We start from the raw sequence: 18,120 nt of genomic DNA on the forward strand, positions 1-18,120 counted from the left end.
GCAAAACAGAGCTCCTCCTGACTTTAATTAGCTTTGAAAATGTTTTAAAGATTTCATAATTATGCATAATCCAGGCAGACAAGCCCATCAGCTAAGTGGAAGGGATGAGAAGTACATGGAAGCAGTCTGAGACAAAGGAAAGAGGAGCCACGGTTCATGGGAACAGCACTCATGACTGCAGCAGCCACTTAATGACATGAACGGTAACATTTTCACTCCCTCGTCTGTGCTTAGCTTCCAGCAGGCCCCAACAGCTTGGGATGATCCTAGGTGGGCAGCTTGGGGCCCCGTTCTCTTGGTCACACAGAGAGAAAACAAGCGTTGCTCAGACTGCTGTGCTAAAAAGTAGAATCTGAGCTCAACGATCAGAGTAAACAATTGTTCAAAGACCAGCTGGGCACACACAGCAGCAGATTCTGGCTCTTTACATTAAGAAAAGGGCAGAATACTACTTTTAATGATGCACTTGGAGCAGCTTCCAGCCATACCAGTGTCAGAGGTTGGGAGAAGGTGTATAGGTTCCTCTGTCTGCTCCTTTTTCAAGGTTTGTGGTAGAAGGTGGTGAAATGAAAATTACAAGCTTTTTTTTTCAAAAAAAAAAAAGTAGGTAGGGAGAAAAATGCTGGTCTTTCATTTCCACCACTTTTTCTCCAATAGCAAAAGGTGTCTGTAGAGGTGTTTAATGTCAGTCTGTAGTGTGTCTGTCTGAGGTTTGCATCAGGATGCTTGAGCACTGACCCTGCTCTGAGGAGGAGTTAACCAGAGGACCTCTGAGGACTCTCAGTTACCCTCTGAGTATATGCCAAGGTGTGGCACTGTGCCTAACAACCTCAGGCGGAAACATACTAAGCTTGTGCCCATTTTGAGTGGGATAGAAACCTGTTTCAGGAAAGTAGGCCTGCAGGGTAATGGTATGCAAGGCCTCCTGCTGCAGGCTGCAGCAGGGATGGAGCTTGTGGACTAGAGGAGACCAGAAGAGCCAGGTTATTCCAGAAAGGATGAAGCAGATCCCAGAGAAAAGTTAAACACCTGGGCTTAAATGCAGTGCCGAGCACAGTATGAACTGATCTTGCCACAAGGCTGGTTCTAACTTAGGCGTACCATAGAGAGGCAAGCTCAACCAGACAAAGCTTTGGCTATATCAGAGAAGATTGAATGTGACCTGGTAACTAAGGGGCTTAGCCAAGAAGGTTCTGGTAGCGGCTTAAAAACCCAGACAATTAAACTCAGTTTGCAACAAGACAAATCAAGTCAAAGTGAATGACTACTTTGAGCTCCTCCAGAGCTGCTGAGCTGTAGCTGTCCCAAACAGCCTGCAAGATTCTGAGCTAAACAGAGGCATGGGGAGGTCAGAGGAAGCCAGTGACTTGAGTTGTCCTTATCATACTAACCTCATGACAGATTCCTAATGAAAGGCTTTTCTTTTTGAGGCAAGCTAAGCATACTCAGCAGTAGTTCAGATGCTGCTGCATTCTGTGTGCAAGGGGGCAGCAGCAAGAAGTCCTGGGCCAAAGTGGTCTTCCTGTGACATGGGTACAATGAGAGAAGGACCTGCCTAGCAGTTCTCAGGGAAAAAGAGTGTGTTCCTAAACTGTACACGCATCCCCACAAACAGGTGGAACAGCAGCATAAAAAAGTGATCCAAAGGCTTCAATCTCAATGAGCTGCAATTGATGGAAAGACTTCCTACTGGTTTTGCTCGTCTTTGGATTGAAGAGTGTAGATGAAGACTGTAGAATGCAGAGTACTTCATGTGATGGCTTTAACCTGCTTCAGTCTGTGTGTCATGAGATCCTTTTTCCATTCCTGTTGGTAAGAGGCAGTTTTGCAGCTTTTTGTTGGGCTCAGGGCACAGAGCCTAAACAAAGGATGGATATGAAAATGATAAGATTTGTATTCTCCCTTAACAGCTGTGTTTAAAATAAAGTTTTATAATTTCCAGGTTGCTTTAAGCTTGCCATTGTATTTCGCTGTGATTCCCTAAAGCAGTAGCAGATGAATCTAAACACTGCTTGGCTTGTGGTCTGTCCGCAGCGTGCCCACATCGTCCTGCACTCAGACATTCTCGTGACGGCCAGCCGGTGAGTCACGCAACCACAGCTCCTCATTGCCAGCAAAGGGAGCCCACCTGACGGGCAGTCTTTCACTCCTTCCCTGTTTCATGCACTCACTCACTTCTCCCAGGGGATCTCCTCACCCCAGCACAGGCGGTGTCTCCGCGGAGGCGTGCTGAAGATCTTTTCAGAAGCCCTTTGCACGCAAAAGCAGACACTCCTGTGACACGTCTGCGGGCTGATTCACTAGAAAACACAGATTCACAGGGCAGTGAAACATCACATGCAGCAGTAGGAACAGCATGCACAGAGTCTCAGCTACACACATCTGCATTCCAATCTGGAAATAACTTGATGATTGCCTTAGTGGTAAAAGGTCTGAGACTTAGATTCTTGCTTGAATCACATGTAGCCGACTGCAAAGAGAAAAGTCACTCTCGCTACAGATTACAGTCATCCAGGAAAGTAGACATTCGTAGCAAATGCTCTTGGGTCATGTAGCCCTTTTTTTCTCATTGTAGTTGTGTTGAGTTTTAGTCAGCAGCATACAGTGAAAACCCTCTATATTCAAGATCCATGCATAGAGGAATTTTTTAACTTTGCCTGTACTAAAGCTTACAGTTTTCGGGATGGGGGGGTGGGGGAAGTATGTTTCTATCCTTTTCTTTCAAAACAAGCATAGAATTTTCAAGGACCACAGTTTTTACCTATCAGAGTATGTACAATCTTGAACTGAAAAGATGTCATCTGAAGAAAAAAAGAACAACCTTTGTACAAAAGCCTCTTGTCTATTCCTGTTCAAAGCACATCGATGGCTATTGCTGACCTAAGATCAAGCAATTCCTATACTCCTTCTAAGCAGATTTCACCTGAGGTGTCTCTCATTTTCTGGGAGGCTGTACCTATGGCTGACAAGGATCAGTATTCTTCTCCAGAAGGGCAAGTTTGATGATTCCCAGTGAGGTAACCTGCAAGAGTTTTTCAAGCAGAGTTCATTTAACAGCAACTGTAATTACGAAAATCAGAAATTATGACTGCCAACTACTGAAATAGAGAGAAACCCCCTCCAATAGAGAGAACCTGAACAAAGACCATACATAAGTCCTTAGCACTGATTGGCAAAAACACCGGTGGGTTGGTTTTTCTGGGCGTTTGCCAGTTTTGCTTAAGCTATACTATGTAACATTCTCAGAATCCATAAGAATCTTTTGTGATTCTATACAGTACAGTACATCAAATACTGCTATTTTGTCTCACTATTTAAAGCAGCTTTTCCAAGCCATAACTGTATAGTTGTTCTTCAGTCAGCTCATCATCTTTGTTATCACACATCTTTCAAAGTCTAGAATAGATTTCTACTAAATAACTTAGTTCTGCTCAAAGATAGGACTGACACATTGAATTTCTGTTACCTGTTGTTTTCTTATTTTCAAATTGAATGTTGATGGAGTTTTTTTGTTTCTGAAAGAATTCAAGTATTGTTTTTAGTGCAGAGGGGATCTAGATGATTTGACAAGACAAGTAGATTGAACAAAGTCTTTTTATAAAGCTACACAAATATTTAGTTACTCTGAACAAAAGATTCACAACAGTAGTTTAAGTTTTTCCTCATATTTTGAGGTAGGGTTTACAAAAAAAATGAAGCTCCATATTCATAACTCATTTATTAGAAGAGTTTGTTTGGATTCTGCATCCAAATCTCATGTCATCTCTCTCTCTCTGTGACCCCTAAGGCAAGCAGCACATGAGGATTACCTTCTGCTCTGTTCAGGAGAAACTGGGGAGTTCTGCTTAATTTATGCATATTTTAGATTGCTTTAAAGAGCTCTGATCAGCACCTTTGGTAAGTTTGTTTTTTTCCTTTCTGTTAAAACATGTTTGTACGGATTAGCTGAGGCTGAATTTGCATATAAACTACACCTCTATAGCAGGTAATTTTCTGGAATTTAGCTCCTCCCAAATGATTCTACAGTAAAAATTTTGAAGTGCCCTTAAGTGTTGCTACCAGACAGGTGGCTTATTATTCACATTAGGAATAAAACTCAAAAAAGCATTTTGTCTGAATTCTCTGAGTTTTTAATGGAAAAGAATACTGCCGAAAGAGCTATTACAGATTCTCCATTCCTCAAAGCAGGGAGCATTTTTTTTTATTGTTTGGTAAAAGTGTCTGCTGTAAATTGATGTGCAATGGTTTGTCTTAGGTATTGAAAAGAAGTCAATGTGACCACCTAGTTAAATACTATATATATGTCGAACACTCCATGAGCTAGTTTTCACAGTTAAAAGAAAGATGATTTAAGGCATCTTTTTCTTCTCTTGCTATGTAATATTCTTCATTACATGTCAGCCTTTATCCTGTAACATGAAAGCTTATCTTCTCAGCAAAGGAGGCTTTGAGTTCTCTCTCACTGGTAAAGTAGTTTAGCTCTATGCCAAACTGGAAACTTTCACCCTTCCCCTGGGGTAAATAAAATGTCTATAAGCAAGAGTTCAAGTCAAGCAAGTTCTCTACTAGTTACTCTTTCCATGAGTCACACACTTGTCCAGAATCTGTCCAGCTCCTTGTCTCAGCAAAGTAAGATCAACATAACCCTAATTGTATTTTATAGCTGAAAAGAATACTGATTTCTAATACTAACAAGAACAAAAGCCCTCTTCAGTTACAAACCAAACTTTCTGCATCCTTTCCTTCTGCAGTTTCTTTCTTCACTTTCTCATAAAGCTTAGCTTTCCTCTTGCTGTTTTCCTAGGTCTGGCTCTCTAATCAAAACAACGTGCTTACCTTTTAAGTTTCTCATTTAGATTAGTTCTACAGCAGCTACCAGTCTTCCAAATGTTTTCCAGTTAGGGAGATGCTCTTCTTTTCTTACGCTATCTGATCACACATGCATTAGGGAATTACATTGGTCACGTGATCATCCTCCACAGCACTCTAGTGCATAAGGCTTAGACTGAAATCAGCAGTGGTGCGGGGGTGTATGTGGAGCTTGGTTTCAAGGGCCAGCACTGCCTGTTACAGTCCTCTTCTAATTTGTAATAATATTCTTATCTTGGGAAAAGCTAATGCTCTTTGAACACGCTGCTGATCCTACAATCAATTAATCTTGTACAGTGTCTTAACTATTCTATACAGCCATTGTTTCCATATGGTAATTCCAAGAAGAATAATAAATATTATAGGAAAACACACTTTTATTTTTATAACTTAAAAAAATCAGAAATAGTATCTCAGAGGGTAATCTGTTTTGTCCATAAAGGGAAATAGAGTAAAATGAACAGCATCTTCCAGGGCTAGCTATTACGGCACATGAGAAGCCTTCTTTGAAAAGTAAGAAAGCAAGACGTTTGAAAGTACAATGAATACTTAAACTGAGAATGTGGGTGAGAAGCTGTGAGCTAGTTTTCGTCGCTGATGGTGCTGATTCCACATATTATAAATCCATTTGAAATACTGTGCACAGCGAGCAGAGTGGTCCCAAGGGGGAGGTTTGATTTTTATCAGGTATTATGTGCAGCAAGGCCTGGGTATTGTCGAAGAGGATCTCATCATAGACAATAATCCTGCTGAAGCTCTTGGAATGTTTTCACAGTTTCATTTTCCAGGATATCTCCAGAAATGTAGCTGGTGATGTCTAGGCACTGGGGAGGATGAGTTATATTCTCCTGACCTTCAGTAGTAGGTTAGGCCACTAGGTAGCCTGTTGAATTGAAATGCAGTTACACTAATATTTTGGCTGCCTAAATCTGTAATTGAAAGATGTTTAGAGTAACAGGTTCATGAGCGTACTGTTGTAATGCAAGCTATAGTGCAATATACTTTCAACTGCAAGCAATGAATTATTCTTTGTTTATCTGTATTTGTTTTAGTAGGCCTCTTTTTTCCTACCTACAGCTTTTTATGATATACATGAATAAGCATCATTAGTATTTATATATAACAAATGCCAATATACTTAGAAAAAGAGCCAAGCACCATAACAGGTTTTGCTTTGTTTCAAAAGTACAATGGTGTGGAAAATAAGCATATGTTTTCAGTTCCTTTTTATCACTTTAGAGTGTTGTCTGGCTTTTCCAAACAGTATACATAAATACGATTATATAACCCCAAGATAGGAAAGCACTTGTTTAAACATGTGCATGCCTACAGTATCATAATTTACAGAGACTCGGAGTTGGCACCATGTTCTGACATGGAAATTTAGGGTTGCACCACATGTACTAAACAATTGCTCTAATGTTTGAAATACAATGGCCACACTGTTTTGTTTCCAAGTTCCTTTAGGAAAAAATCAGTACAGATTTTTTTGGTACAATATTACCTCTCTAGGTAAAATAGGAAAGTATTCAGTGTATTATTTCTGAATACAAACATTACCTACAACACTTTAAAAATAATTTTAAAAAAGCCTTCAAATTAAAGCTTAGGCACAACCTGCCCAGTGGTACTTAGGATCAAAACTCTGAAATTCAGTGGGAATGCAGTGGTAGCCTATGGATGCAGAACTTGCAGGTGTAAAGCTAAAACTTTCTTTCTAGAAAAAATCTCCAAGTTACATATGCCAGTTTCATTGTTATGAACTACGAAGTTGACCAAGCACCTTGTTTTATGAGATGTTACACAGAGGAAAGCGGGTTTTGGTACTGTACTGAAAGGTAACAGTGGAAAGTGGGGGGGAAACAGCCTGTTAAAAGATAGATCCCTGCACTGGATGCAGCTGCAACATGGATGGCTGTGTAACTGCACATCCTGCTGCTTCCTCAGCCCGCAGAAGTTTTCTCAAAAACCTCAAAGGTTTTTCCAGCTTGGTCTTGCAGATCTTCACAACACCTCTCAACCTTTCACATCACTGGAGGGATCACAAACCAGCCATGTCTGCATACAGCTACTCTTCCATGAGCTGAAATAAAGCAGAAAGGTTTTGGTGATGTATTTATACTAAGCTTGTATCTTGATAGGAAGTCATCTCTTGGCTTTCCTGGTGACCAGAACTGACCTTCTCATCTAGAATCAGGAAAACTACCTGTGTAGAAAAATTGCACTGACCACAGAGTTCCCAGTAGTATAAGAGAACATAGCAGCCTGTCAGGAAAATTTCTCTGTTAGGCTATAAGAGGAGAAGGCAGCTCAGCTGTTCAATTTTTATTTATTTATTTTTTTGTCCAAAAGATGTGAAAAATGTGAGCCAAAAATCAATCTTTGTAGCTGTAGAGAAACTCTGTGGTCTCCGCTGTATGTGACTCTGCTAGAGAGAAACTACTGACAGTTACAGGAATGCTACGGCAATTACTTGTTCCCCGCACTTTAGCAGTTCTCAGCAATAACTCTACAGCTAACTGGGTTTAAACTGACACTGCTATGGCACCCTCTCTGCCCCAGGTTCATTTTTAATGCTGTCTAGTTCTATTAAGCAGCTAATAATACTCACACCTATGCAACACTTTTCCTTTATAGACTACAACAGACTGATGCAGCTGGACCCCCGTTTCACACAGGGGAAAAGTCAAGGAAAGAGAAGCCAACACTGGACTTTCTAACGCATGCTGCAGTTTGGGTGGCAAGAGGCTGACGGATATTACTTGTTTTTTTCCTCTGGTGTGCTGGAAAAGGGTTTAATTAGCCACAGCAGACTTCAAGTGTGCAGGCACTTAGAGAGCTGCAGGGTTCCCACACATCCCGCAGGTGCAGCCTTGTGCTTCGGGTGCTAGGGCTCAGCAGGTGCCAGGCTGCACCCTCCCACCATGGCTCTGCTCAGCCCCAGCACATTGCTGCACCCTCCACAGGTTGGCAGCAAGTCACAAAGATAAAGAGAAATAAAAAGGAAGGAGACGTGCAGCCTTAGGAAAGTTGGTGTGAGCGGTCCAGGGGCAGGCAGAGAGGGAGGCAATGTAAGGAACAGGGTACGCAGTGCTGAAATTTGCAGGATGGTGAGCAGGAATGCATTCAGGGAAAAAAGAGAATGGGGACACTCTCCTCCCCCGTATACTCAAGTTTCGATCCAGCAAAAAATGTCATTTGCATCAGGGGAGCTGGAATACAAATGAGGTGCAGTGTGCACCTGCACCAGGCAAAATGTCAATTAAAGGTGTGCAGCCAGATTTACTCCTGGAATTCCCTATTTTGAGTGCCTGAATTGTGTGCCTGAATTATGCAGTCCTAAAGATTTTCAACACTGACATCTGTCTGCATTCCTGCCCTGCGCTGGAAACAGTCAGTTATAGGTTGGTTCTCCTGATTATTATGCCCAAGTAGGTGAAAGCTTAATAGAAGAGGAGGCTGAGCTTCTACCACTGCATGAGAACAAAGACCATAAGGCAAGATCCCAGGGCTAGATGGGTCAACAGTTTGTTGTTACAAGCAACCCCCCATCATCTCATTATCATCATACACGGATCAACCTTCACAGAATGGAGCATTTTGGCCCTATTGCTTCCTTGTAAGGCCACCACTGAATTTCAGTGCTCTGACACTAAATTTGCATATCACCCTTGGATTAATAGTAACTGCTACATTGATACAATATTCTGTTATTTGAAAAACCCAGTTCTGGATGTAAAAGAAAGACTATACATGTGCCACACTTTCTACAGCTTGCAACTCTAACTAAAAATGTTATTAGTTTCCTTTACAGAGGTGTAGACAAAGTTCTTGCCTTAAACCACTGGTTATAATTAACATTACAATCAGCTTTAATGTTTAAGAGTTTTTTTAAGCAGACTAACAGATTTATCAGTTAAATAACTAAGCTTTAGCCTTAACAAAACATTTATATAACGTGGAATTAAGGCTTAAATAACCTATTAGTTTAGAGAAATTACACTTCACTTCTTAGAATACACTAAATAAGCAAGAAGTTAGTTTGACAGGGAAATTGATCAGCTTAAAATATGGAATATTGGGAAGTAAATAGTTACTTGACAACTAATCTTATCTTATATAGTTTTTATGTGGTTTAAGTTTTAAAGCATTTGTATATTTACTAGTTAGATTGCTAGGCCAAAAAATCAACAATGAACAAAAGTATACCCTAAGAATACCCTCTCATTCTTACATAGTATATGCATCCAAATCCTCTGAAAAACATAATCTGACTCTCTAAAACAGTTACAAGAAATCCACCAGCAGCTGCCTAGGTTCTGATTTCTTTACAAAATTAGATTATTAATTTAGGTGCAACTAAGAAGGTAAATTTGGCCTTCCAAGTTTAAATCTCACTCTTCAAGTAATGTTCTCGTTCCCTATTTTGTTACGATGCCCTATTTACCAAGAAATTCTGAGTTGCTGGAAAGCTGTGCTGGCAAGCAGTTGGCACAGCCAATCAAAAGCAGGATTTTCTTTTTAAAATTAATATCGCTGTTTGTGGCCACAGGGTGTGTGTGGCTCCAACTCAGCTGTTCAGGATAATAAGGGAGCGGACAAAGGCATGTTCTGCCCTCTTGGACCTTGCTGTACTGCTTCTGCTTTGTGAAGTGACAGAAGGGCACAGGCCGGGCGATACTCCTGAGAGCTGATGGACAGAGAGACTTCCGTTTCCTCAAAGCTTCTGACCTCTTCTCCACATGGACCCCAGCCAGGACAGGAACGTGGGGTGTGGTGAGGAAGCTGTGGGTCACAGCCTGGCTTCACTGCCCACCTGCCTGCTGCATGAGGGGGTGCCCCTGGCAGAAGCAGGCCCCTCTGAGGGCTCCTCTCCTCACCAGAACTTCTACTGGAGACTGAAAATTCAGTCTTAGCCTCTGTAGGCAGAGAACAAATTCCTGCCTAGCAGCTAGGAAGGGGAAACAAGAAAAAAAATACAGGCACCCCCATCTCTTTGAATCTTCAGTCACATCTGAGCGAACGTACATAAATAAGAGTGCTGTGATATCTCTGTCAGCATGGGAAAGCAGGCAGAAGGCAGGGCTGGAGCACGCACACAGGAGGTACACATGAACTCCTGAAAATAAGAGCCTATAAATGCACTCCAGAGTCAAAAGTAAGTGAAATGTTTTCAGAAAATCCTAAAGGGAAGAGTGGAAGAAAAGCAAACCAGCCCTCTGGGAACTCTGCTTTCTTAAGTCATAAAAATCTCTGCTTTCCCTGTCTGGAAAAGTTGTCCACAATGCTCAGAACAATATGTTTTTATTTTCAGCCTTTTAGACCAAATCACCAAGAAAAAAAAGTTCAGAGTAAACTGCTGTGAATGGGCAAAAAGTGCCACCTTTTAGTTTTGAGACACGTTTTTAAATGCTGGAGTTTGAGACATGAAAGTAAAATCACCGAACAAAATTAACAAATAAACCGAATATTTCGGAAATGTGCCTATTTAACTAAAATACATTTTCTAAATTGCTTTAGTTTTTTTATGCCATATGTAAAAATATTTCATGTCCACTTACGAAATTCACAGAAATTTAGAATCTCAAAACGGTTCAAAAAATGGAGATGACAAATGTGTTATTAATAAACCATATCTATATATTTTATTGAATAAAATGGCTTGAAAACAAGCCAAACTTCCAAAATGGAAAGCATGATGCATTTTTTGTTCCTTTTATTTTTTTTTTCTTTTTCTTTTTGGTGAAGGCATCCGACTGTGCAGGAATGCTTTGTTGAAAATTTAAAGATGGATAAATAATCAAAAACTTGGTAGAGGATAGAGCAGCAGACTGTATTAATTAAACCACAATTATCTTTGTGGCACTACTTGGTTTTGCACAGCCATGCAGTATATTCATGCATACTGTGTCTAATCCTACTATCGTTAGATAGACAAAACTCTAGACATCAGGAATTTGGTTTGGCTAAGTCAAGAACAGTGACTTATTTCAGATGCTGATATCTGCTTCTTAAAAAGAAGCATTGTTAGCTTTTCCGGTATGTTCTATAGCTGTACTGAATGAGACTCAGATTACGTGGGTGTGCTCAAGGGAAACCTTTAGACAACACCCAAATATTGCAGAAATTTATAAAGCTGTTAACAAAGCTTTGCCTGGGTGTTGCTGTATCTGCAGCTGAACTGGGTCAGAGTCTGAAGCTCCTGGGCACCCCCCAGCTGCTCCCAGTCGCTTTTTCTTTCTTCACCTGCCAGATGTCACCCTCCTCTGAGATCTGCCTCTGTCACTGCATATGTAGGTTGACATTGTGAAATTATGTAGTTGCTACAATTGCTTTATCATTAATACCTCTCAAGAGGTACTCACCTTAAAGATCTTGATTTTTATCTCTCTTACTTCAACTAGGGGTAAGTCATTGGCCTTAATTCTCCATGGGTGCTAAATGGAGCAGAGTGAGCTTGGTCAGAGGGTTTGCTGAAGCTGGCACCCACCACGGTGGCTAAGGCTGCTGTAGGAAACCAAAGTTTATAGCAGCAAAAAATCAGCAGAGGCACCCTTTGCCTTGAGGGCTGGCAAGCCCCCCCTGATCAGCCCTTCTGAAAAATGGAAGCCTCTGCTTCAGCTCACTGAGCTAGCCCTTATTCTCAAACTCTGCTGCACCCTAAATACAGACTTCCTTAGATGCCAATCAAAGGCAACCTTTTAGTCCTCAGTTTGACACACCATGGGATGGGTGTGAAGGAACAGATACAGATAGGGTTTCACCACATTTGTTTATATTTATATTACGTGTGTGGCAGGGTTCCCCAGAAATCTAACAAATTGTAAGTGGGGGAAGAGGTGATAAGAGGCCGGGGAGCTTTGGCAGGCTGCCGCTATAAGCCAGTGTTTGCTGTGCATATGTCATGTGTAGATCCTGTGCAAAGGTCACAGCAAGCTAAACATTACAAATCCTAAAAGGTCTTTGCACAATTAACATTTGAAAAATAATATGTATTATATAAACTGCTATGTTTTAAAGAGGCCAGGAAGAGGAGAAGGTAGCCTGCAGCCAGGAATGTGCTAATTAAAGTGTACAATAGAAATATTAACCAAGTGACCTTAGGGGTGGGAAGGAAGGCAGGAGGAAGGGGAAAGACATGACACAATACCCTTAGCACTGTGTTAGAATCCAGTGCCATGAGAAACAGGACAGATAGACTGGAAGACAGCAGTCCTGCCATCATGGCTGCAAAAAGCTGTCCGTACTGAGGCAATGGCTCTGCCCGCACCCAAAAGCTGTGTATAACAGGATGACTCTAAGTGCCAGACAGTGCACCCTGAGGCTGAGGTGGGCAGAACGCACGAGCCTGCAGCCTCGTGAGCCCATGGAGACCATGGAGAAGACACTCACCAAACATGGTTTTAAGAGCGTGTTTTGTTTTCCTGTCTTCTCACCACAGATCAATGGTTTAAAGTGAATTTGTTCTTTCAAGCTCAGTCTACAGGAAAATCTGACCGAGTAATCTCATACATTAAAGCATTCTGTTATTTGCAAGCATGGCAATGTTCAAAATGTTTCCTATAACCATCCCTATCTTTATTTTTCAGGATACTGTAAATACAGTGAGCCTCAGCTTAGCCACGCAAGCTGCTCAGGAGAAGCTATCTCTAGGTCTGAGCTGAAGAAGCACCTGCCAACAGCCTGCTTTGGTCAGGAAAATCCTCCAGCACACTGGGTGAGTCAAGTACAGAGCCTGCCAAGCACTGAGCATTACGGGGGAGTTTGTAATGAAGCAATGAAGCCTGTGCATGCTTCTTTGCCTCCATTTTCTTGCTGCTATGGAGGAGTGTCCTTATGTTGTGGCCCCAGCTCTGGTTTGTTCCATTTAGATCTACCAACTCATTTTCCTCTTCTGTCCTCAGCTGGTCTTGCAGACAAACTGGGCTCTTCCTACTGAAAATTCAGTTCATCTCTGTCTCCTCTTTCCCAGCAACACTCTTGTGTGTCTGTGAAATTCCTCACTTAGTTGTTTCTGTCCCTTCTTCATGACCTGACATCTTTATCAGCCTCCCATGTTTGGGCTGTTGGGGTGTACAACACTGCAGCTCGGGGCTGGACTGACCTGGCAAGAGCCCGGAGAGGTGCCAGCAGTGTTAGTAAGGAAGAAGGATAGAGAATTTTAGCCAATTTTTGTCACAGGAAAATATTGTCTTAGAATAATTCAGGGCTCTCATAGCAGTTTGGATATATATGACCCTCATACCTGCCCATAACTTGCTTGCATACCGTATTTTTCTAACCATTCTTTTCCTTATCTTTAGAACAGCATTTTGAAGCTGCTTTTATCTTATCATGCTCATCAGCAGCAGGATGAATAGGAAGGATAGTGTCACTCAGCTTTAACTGATAGTTTGCACGAAGGGTCAGATTCAAATATCAGCTCCTAGTATTACAATCATATAATTATTTTTCCATGCAAGGACCCAGTCAGAGGAATGCATACCCATACCAAAATTCTTTCAATACCTTTGCTGGCATCTCTTGATTATAGCCTAAACAAAGAAACAGAATGGGTCTTTTCAGTCTTTCAACAATTCATACGTAAAGTCTTTGTTTCTGGGGCACAGGAATGAAGCTGGTCCCCAGGAATAAGAACAGTAAAGAGAGATCTCAGTGTAATTCCTTTTCTCTTCATGATTAACTGCGGTTAGGAAAAAACAGACATCTCTTTCATAAGCTTTAGGTCCCTGGAAATGTATTTGAGTCATACCAATTTGTCAGCAGAACAGGAGCTCTCAGTGTGACACTGTTAAAAGAGACAATGCTGCTCTTCGACACAGTGAGCATATTCTCAAGGGTATTATCAGGTAGGATGGCTATCGTATGTCTGCATGAATCCTGAGCAATTACCACTAGAATACTGTTCAGGCTTAGTGCCTGCAGTTCAAAAGGGATGCTGATAAATTAAAGAAAGTTCAAAGGAATGCCACAACGATTAACACGGGAGATGAGCAATCTTCCTTGTCCTGAAAGCCCTGTACCAGAATCTTTATTTGACCAAAAGCCAGGAAAGGGGAACATACAGAATGATCATTAGAAGAGGACATTGGTTCCCCAGAAGACCTGCTGCATACTGCATGTGGGATGAGGCAAGGCTGTGACAGGAAATGGGCTGGTGACTCACCTTCTTCTGTAACTACGATAACCCATCAGCTTGCTGGGCCAGTGCAGTCCATACATCATGGTTTTGGCATGGGATTGCCCCTTAACTGCTTGCAGCTCATGTTGTTCTAACACTGCTGCTTAGCCACCTGGGAAATAAATGTTCCAAATGAGAAACAACATAAATTCAAACTTCTTAGTTCATGAAAATCAAGGTTAAGGATTGACATGTTCAGAGACTGATAAATGCGTAACAAAACTTTAGTAACTTCTACTCAGCAAAGGAACAGGATGCTGAAGATGGCTTATTAAGAATATCCTCATCTCTTAGAGTCAGCAACCTTTGTGAAAGTAATCAAATCTTTGGCACTTTGGAAAAGAAAGCTCCTAAGGCAGCTATAAACTCTTATTCTTCCCTCTCAAGCCTGTTTTCTTTTGCAACAACTGCGAATAACTGAAGGTGAGTAGCTAAGAAATCTCATCCAAATTATTCTTTGTTTTGCTTTACTGAAAAGAACAAGTAAAAATGTGTGCACCTGTTTTTAAGTTCCTATTTTGAAAATGTTTGCGATGCAGGAATTTATAAACTTAAAACAAAAATACACTCTAAATTCTTAGCAGTCCAGCTACTTTGGCAGCCTCTTTTCTGATGGTCGTACGGAGCTGTGAATGGGGTACACTAACAAAAAAATTGTGCAGGGCCTTCTGATTTACTGCAGGAAAAAAAACCAACACAAAAAACATCCAGAAGCCTTTGGCCAGGATGACCCCTGCTAGCAGAGTTTTGAAACTTCGACGTGTGTTATGGCACAGAGCCTTTTTTTTGCAGTCCATAGGTATGCAGAATAGCTGCAAGGAGATGAAGATAAGTAAGGATTTCTGGAAAACCGACACAATTACAAAATTTTAAATAAAGTTAAATGTATTTTAATGAAACATCACAATCCCTCTCTCAGCTTCCTTCAGAGTAATGGGAATCACATGACAATGAGGAGAGCTTCAGCAGCCACTAATGTGGCTAGTGAGGTTTTATAATAACAACAGGATTATTGTATGTTACTATTAAATCCTGTGTCGCCATTGATAGAATTGATCAAGTACTCCTCAGCACATAAACACAGTGGTGAATTACTGTTTTTCTTGGTCAGCAGTTGTGGTGACAGGACTCTTTCATCCTTTGAGTGATGGATGGTATGTGTTGCTGCTCGGAGACAGCAGACAAAAAGACAAGTTCGGGTCTTAGGGAACAGCCTAAGAAATTCCAGTGCAGCTTGCGCGATGTGTGAGAATCAACCAGATTCAAAAGGGAAGGAGAAGCCCTAGCTAGTGATTGCAAGACAAATTTTGGATAGCTATCTGAATTATTTTCCAGCTGACATCACTGATAGTTGCTTATGAAAGCGCCATAATGTTTTCTAGGCATTGTTTGGATTTCTTGGCTGTTTCAGAAGCCCTCTCGACCTCCAGGATGTCAGAGGCAATAACTTGCCAGAGAAGACAACACCAAACATCCTCACAACAGCAAAGGGAAATGCCACCTTTCACACACAGAGGAAAAGGAAGAACATTCAGGAGAGTCTTAGAGTGTATATCATAACTCTCTGTGTGAGGGTCGAAATGATTTTGAACAACTATACCAAATTAAAAGGGAGCCACAGAAAACAGTAAATCAACCTCTACTTGCTTTCTATACCTTGATATGCCATACCTAGTATCCCTGTAGTTTCCAGTGACAAGAGAAAGAGCAGCCTGGGGCATTAGGCAGATATTTTTTCTGGGCTGTCAATATTTCTTCCTAATGCTCTGCCCTGCCTCCAACAGTAGGCCTGGTCCTGGCACCCCAAGTGCTGTCCCTACACTCTCAGGATAGCTGGGCAGTGAGAATCAGTGCTAGGAACTTTGCGTCTGTGCTGTGTGGACCTGACAGTGCCATTGACCACATTCCTGGGACCTGACACATGCTGGAACACCTCTTCTATGCGCATTTCTCCAATTTTGGCTCATCCCAGTGGTTTTCTTAGAAAAATGATCTAACCATGGTCATATGACTTCAAAATGTAAAGCACACATTTTGGCCCCTCAGCAGGACAGACTTGGAGTGAAAGCCTGTAGAAATGTACTTATGTTGTTTTGACCACCAGAGGGGGCCTGCATTGTCCCAGATTCTCAGTAAAAAACAGGGAACCGTCTTTTAGGAGAGGAATTAAAAGGCAAGCATGTATTTATGATGAGAATAGCACCTACAGGCACTGAATCATGGTCAGCTGGTTGCAACACGGCAATGAGATGGACAAGGTAAAAAGAAAACAAGCAGCTGTGGGGTGAGCAAGGAGTGCTGCCAGGTACCCGCTCTGTAGCTGCTGTGCCCAAAAGGTATCCTACAGAGGAAATTCTTAAGGAATAACACACTTTTTCTTCTGTGACTCTGAATACAAGATACGATGAGATTATTTCACCTGTTGTATTGAACCAGTGCCTTGCCCTCTGTTCATTTCAGGAAAAGTAATGCTATAGGTATGAGTCAGGTTTGCAAAACTGTTCTTAGTTGTCTTCATATTAATAGCTTGGTTTTAACTTCAAAATGGAGCATTTTTCTGTTGTCAGCATTTCTTATATATCTAAGACAAGGTTGGGCATCCCAGCTCCAGTTAAAGGAATACACTTCAGAAAGACAGTTTCCAGCTAATACTTCTACATACAATGAGAAATCCTGGCACAAAATTTAACGTGAAAGAGCGGAAAAGCTCAAAGAAAAAAGATTCAGTCTTTCCTAAGCAAATGAACTGATATATAACAGATATTGCTTTTCATCATTACCTGCTTAGTTGCCACAGTACTGGAAATCTCAAAAACACTTGTTTTCCTTTGCCTGAACTTTCCTGTTTTCTCTCTGTAACACGAATGCGAAGTATGTGTAATACCAAACCCCATGCCTGTGCTCTAAAGCAGCTTTCAACAAGCATCTATTTATAATCATATAAATAACAAGGCAGCAGAAATTAAAATCTGGCATTTCGTGTTAAAAATCTTGTTTATGCTCTGTGGCTATTACTGTAAGCTGTGTGTATAAAATAATGCCATTAACACCACTATCTAGAATTTAAAGATGGGAAAGTTACTGTTACTTGAATAGCAGTAGCTAATCTAGCATATTCTTGCTTGGGAACATTGTACAAAGAAATAAAATCTTTCAGCTGAAAGCCTCATTCCTAGAGTCACTGAGTAATGCATAAATAGGACCACTTAGCCACATAACATTTGCCCCCCACCCTGACTTATTCATCTCTCTGTAGCAGATATGAAAGCTTGTGGGTGGCCTGACATGGTCCTCATTCAATTTTATTTAATTACTCACTTGATTTCACTTGAAAGAACTATTAAAATGGCATCTTAATTGCTCAGTGTTATCCAGAATCTCTTTCAAAGTCCATAAATGTCAAGGATTAAAAATGATGTCACTTTTCTAAACTCCCTATTCAGGGGAAAAAGAAAAAAAAGAACTTCCATCCAGGCCAAAATAAACTAATAAACACATAAAAATACAGAGTCCTTAAGAAGGGGACCAGCTCCCAGCTCTCCCACCTCCGCCACTGCCGCACTACTGCTGCGAGCAGGATCTGGGAGTATGGACGACAGATGAAGCACTACAGCCATAAGGCTTTAGCAGGTGGGCAGTCACATTTGGGATCCTCAGACCCTGAGAGATGGAAGTTCACAGCCACCGCCACGCTGTCCCCCCCTGCACAAGAACTGCTACCCTAAGTCAGACCGAAGATCCATCTAGTTCAGTATCCTGCCTTTGAGAGCAGACAAGGGCAGGCGCTTAGGAAGAGAATATAAGAACAAGGTGTGCGTGTTAGAATGATGTCCCCACCCCCAAATATCCTCCCTGCTTCCGACAATCAGCAGTTTAGGGATTTCCTGAGCCAGATGTTGCATCTGGACCACTGGTTTTAATAGGCGAATATAAACGAAGATCCCATGCAACCAGGGGGAAGAATCAGGGGCGTAGCTGCAAATGCAGGCTGGGTAATGCAGCAGCAAAAGGCAGAGTGGCTTCATGGCTTCATGAATGCAGAGGTTTCTCAGCCCTTCTGACCTCCACGC

The 18,120-nt window shown here is 41.5% G+C and overlaps 1 long non-coding RNA gene across 1 annotated transcript in view; it reads right to left on the reverse strand.

Annotated features, from left to right (window-relative positions):
• Window positions 2,758–18,120, reverse strand: part of LOC110396656 — a 44,666-nt gene continuing 29,303 nt past the window's right edge. Inside the window, exons 3-4 of the long non-coding RNA XR_002437135.1 lie at window positions 14,036–14,162; window positions 2,758–6,952 (exon numbers count right to left, since the gene is read on the reverse strand). This is a non-coding gene — a long non-coding RNA (uncharacterized LOC110396656). The remainder of the gene's footprint in view (window positions 6,953–14,035; window positions 14,163–18,120) is intronic.

Source organism: Numida meleagris, chromosome 3 (genome assembly GCF_002078875.1).
Source record: "Numida meleagris isolate 19003 breed g44 Domestic line chromosome 3, NumMel1.0, whole genome shotgun sequence".
Lineage (NCBI taxonomy): Eukaryota > Metazoa > Chordata > Aves > Galliformes > Numididae > Numida > Numida meleagris.